The following is a 4478-nucleotide window of genomic DNA, read 5'->3' as shown; positions in this document are numbered from 1 at the left end:
AATTTAGTAAAGTCACTAGCACATATAACTGGAGACAAACATATAAAACTCCTATTATTGTTTCTGACAGCTTTGTATTTGGCAAAATGTGGCCATAGAGGTGAATAAGGAAGAAACATACAGACAGTAAAAACAAGGATCTGCTCTGGCCTTCTTACTAGAGAGCAGGACTAAGGACATTCTTTGTTGTTGGGGGGGGGGTGAGGCCTGAACTCTGGGCCTGGGTGCTGTCCCTCAGCATTTCAGCTCAAGGCTAGCTCCCTACCACTTGAGCCACAGCTCCACTTCCAGATTTTTTCTGCTTATGTGGTGCTGAGGAATCGAACCCAGGGCCTCATGCATGTGAGGCAAGCACTCCCACTAAACCAACTTTCTAGCCCCTAAGGACATTCTTTATTGCAGGACCTGGGATTTTTCCCTACTTCTGTCCAGCACTGAAAACTACAAAATGGGAGAGTTTTTTTTTTTATTTATTTTTTTTTTTTTACTGATTTCTATTTCTGCTTCACTACAAAGTGTTGAATATGTGTGAGAGGGACAGAGATGGAACAGATAACAGGGCTGTGTTTGCAAGACATTGGACTTGCAGAGTTGATGAAAAGTAATGTATCTCTTGGTGAACTTCATTGAATGCAACAGGTAGATGACAACTTGCTTGTATTTTTTGTTGTTCTTTGTGCCAGTCCTGGGGCTTGAACTCAAGGCCTTGAGCTTCTTTTGCTTAACGCTAGCACTCTACCACTTGAGCCACAGTGCCACTTCTGGCTTTTTCTGTTTATGTGGTACTGAGGAATCAAACCCAGGGTTTCATGCATGTTAGGCAAGAAGTCTACCACTGAGCCACTTTCCCAGCCCCTTTGATGCCATTTTTGTTTGGACCCATTACAAAGTTTATATTCTGATAAAGTTGATGACTGTCTAAATACCCTCGAACGAATGTTGGTGTACTGGGTGAAGGGCCGCTATGACACTTCAGTCAGCACCGGAGCCCGGGACAGCGGCATGGCCAGTGCTCTCCATGGCGCTTCCCCCATGGAGGCTTCGCTGGCCCCAGTGCTGAAGTCAGGGCAAGGAAAACTGAGCATGCGTACTCGCCCCGTCTGTAGCTGAGCTTGCATCATCTCATGATCCCGCCTCCGACGTGCTGCGTCATGACGTCCGGCGACCCCGGAAGTGGATCCAGGCTTGGCGTCTGCCGGGCCACGGAGCTGGAGCGAACGGTGCTGAGCCGTGCGGTGTGGACGCCGGGCCGGGCCGGGGGTCCAGGATGCTGAACGTCCCGTCTCAGTCCTTCCCAGGCCCCATCTCCCAGCAGCGCGCCGCCTCCGGGGACTGCAGCAAGGTACGCGGGTGACCCCGGCGCCTCCGCCGGCGTCTCGGCTCGGCCGGGCCTAGTAGAGGCTCACGCTTCCTTCCCCTCCTGCCCCCCTGCCTGCCTCTCCCCATCCTCTCCCGCCCCCCTGTCTGCCTCTCCCCTGACCCCTCCTGTCACCCTGTCTGCCTCTCCCCATCCTCTCCCGTCCCCCTGCCTGCCTCTCCCCTGACCCCTCCTGTCACTGTCTGCCTCTCCCCATCCCCTCCCGCCCCTACTGTCTGCCTCTCCCCATCCTCTCCTGTCCCCCTGCCTGCCTCTCCTCATCCCCTCCTGTCACCCTGTCTGCCTCTCCCCTGACCCCTCCTGTCACTCTGTCTGCCTCTCCCCATCCTCTCCTGTCCCCCTGCCTGCCTCTCCCCATCCCCTCCTGTCCCCTTTCTGCATCTTCCCATCCCTGCCTCTGTCTGGACCTTCCCTGATCCTTCCCGTTAGGCTCACACCTGTAATCCTAGCCTGCCCAGGTCCTATGGTTTCCCTTATTTGCAATAACTAGTACAGGTCTAGGACAAGCAAAAAGGTCAAAAGCTATGTATATATAACCATATAAGATGATGTTAGCCGGGTGCCGGTGACTCACTCCTGTAATCCTAGCTACTCAGGAGGCTGAGATCTGAGGTTCATGGTTCAAAGCCAGCCCTGGCAGGAAAATCCTTGAGACTCTTATCTCCAGTAAACCACGCAAAAACCAGAAGTGGCGCTGTGGCTCAAGCTGTAGAGCGTTCGCCTTGAGCTGAAGAGCACAGGGACAGCAGCACCCAAGCCCAGAGTTCAAGCCCCACAACTGACCAAAAAAAAAAAAAAAAGATGATGTTAAGTGAAATGAACCCCAAGACAGGGACATAAGTGGTTTTTCTTTCTTACTATTGTTTTTTACATACTTATAATGTACTATGTAATTTTTCTGATTCTTTTGTATGTTCTTCCCCCATGGTATAACCCCTGTTTTCACTGTATGTGATTCTGGTGCACTGCATCTTGTATATACACTTTTCTAATTTGGGGAGGGGAAGGGAAATAACAAAATGCTTAAATAGGGATACAGGTTGACCCATTGTAACAATGAGATATACAAGACACTATGTTGAAAATGAACTTTACAACTTGTAGGGGGAGGGAGGGAGGAGTTGGGAAGATGGGGAGGGAAGGGACTATAGGGAAAAACAAACGAGGAGATAACAATGTTCGATAGGAAATGTACTCATTACCTTACTCATGTAACCGTAACCCCTCTGTATAGTATTTTTACAATAAATAATGTATTTAAAAAAGTGTTGTCTGGGTTTTCCATTTACAGGGTCATATAATCATTCCATGGTCATGCTACCTTGTGAGAATCATCAGTGTGCCTGTGTAGGACATAAACCGCCATGTCCTGACTTTGGACAGTATTCCTTACATAACCATGTTCATTTTGAGGTAGAAAACACCTACCTGCCTTCTGAAATGGAAATTTTGTCTAGCATCTCAGTACAGCATTCCCTTTGCTAAGAAACAAGTGTTTGCCAGGAAATTTAATGCCAAACTGAATGGCAGAATTATCCGGAACACACAGTGTGTGTCACATCATTTTCCATCTCAGAGCCACATAATTGAGTTCTGCTGGAAAAGTGTCTGAGAACCCAGGGGGAGCCAAAAAGGCTGCATTAAAGCCCAGCCTTCAAGACTCATTTTCAGCAAATTGTTACTTAATATGCTTTGTTAGCCATTCCAGTTCCTGAGTTTTCTAGCCCATACTACATTGTAAGTTCCATACTGGAAATGAGAGCATCAGAAGAAGACAGAATATGGCTTTCACTATGGATGTGAAGTCAGTTGGAGTCATCCTAAAGTAAGATAGGCCCCTAATGCAAGGCAAGAAATTTATACTGGGAAATGCACAGGGATAGAAGGCAGAGGGATGGGGGATATATGTACATATTTGTATATGTATATGATAGATGTGCATGCATGTGTGTGTGCACATGTGTGCGTGTGGGGGAGCAGTTGTGTGGTTTTACTTCAAGGCCAGAGAGTCCTGTGCATGCTAGGCTCTGTGCTTACTAGGTTAGGATACTTGTCTTAACCTTGTACAGAATTCAGCCTATAAAAGATAATTTACCTGGGTACATTGGGGTCAAGTCTAGACTCCCATCTACTTGAGATGCAGAGATCAGGAGGTCACAATTTGAGGCCTTCCAGGATATAAAAATCCTCAGGAGTCCACCTGGGAGGATGGCTGGGCACAGTGGCAATGCCTGTCATCTCCAGCTTCAGGGGAACCAAAGTGAGTGAGTATTGTGGCCCCCCCAGGTCATGCCCATGATAGAGGAGCACACAGAGGATGGCAACCTAGGGCGGCCCAGGCGTGCAGTGAGACCCTGTCTTGAATAACCAGTGCCACAAGGGACTGGTAGAGTGTCAAGTGACAGTGTACCTACCTAGCAACTCTGAGGCCTTAGTTCAAACCTGATTACCGCCAAAAAAATAACCAGGACACGATTAGATACAGCTTCTCTTCTCTTCCCTTCTCTTTGTTTTCTTTTTGTTTTTTTGTTTTTTGTCAGTTGTGGGGGCTTGAACTCTGGGCCTGGGTGGTGTCTCTCAGCTCTTCAGCTCAAGAGTAGTGCTCTACCACTTGATCCACAGCACCACTTAACAGTTTTCTGGTGGTTTATCAGAGATAAGAGTTTCACAGACTTTCCTGTCCTGGTTGGCTTTGAACAGTGATCCTCAGATCTCAGTCTCCAGAGTAGCTAGGATTATAGACATGAGCCACCAGTGCCTGGCCTTCCCTTCTCTTCTCTCTCTCTCTCTTTTTCTTTTTCTGGTGGTACTGGGATTTGAATTCAGAGCTTTGTGCTTGTGAGGCAGGCACTCTGCCACTTGAGGCACCCCTCTAACCCTTTTTGTTGTAGGTCATTTTTCTGATTGGGTCTCATCGATTTTTTTTTTTTTTTTTGCCTCGGCACTCTTAGACTACAATCCTACCTCTGTCTCCCCCATAGCTGGGATTACAGTTTCCTGCTTATTGGTGGAGATAGGGCCTAAATGACTTATTGCTTAAAACAGAATGCAATCATTTCAGGGACCTTTTGTTTTAAACCAATCTGCTGTTCTTTTGATT

Source organism: Dipodomys ordii, unplaced genomic scaffold (genome assembly GCF_000151885.1).
Source record: "Dipodomys ordii isolate 6190 unplaced genomic scaffold, Dord_2.0 Scaffold365, whole genome shotgun sequence".
In the NCBI taxonomy this organism is placed as follows: Eukaryota; Metazoa; Chordata; class Mammalia; order Rodentia; family Heteromyidae; genus Dipodomys; species Dipodomys ordii.
Note: the sequence above shows the minus strand (reverse complement) of the source record.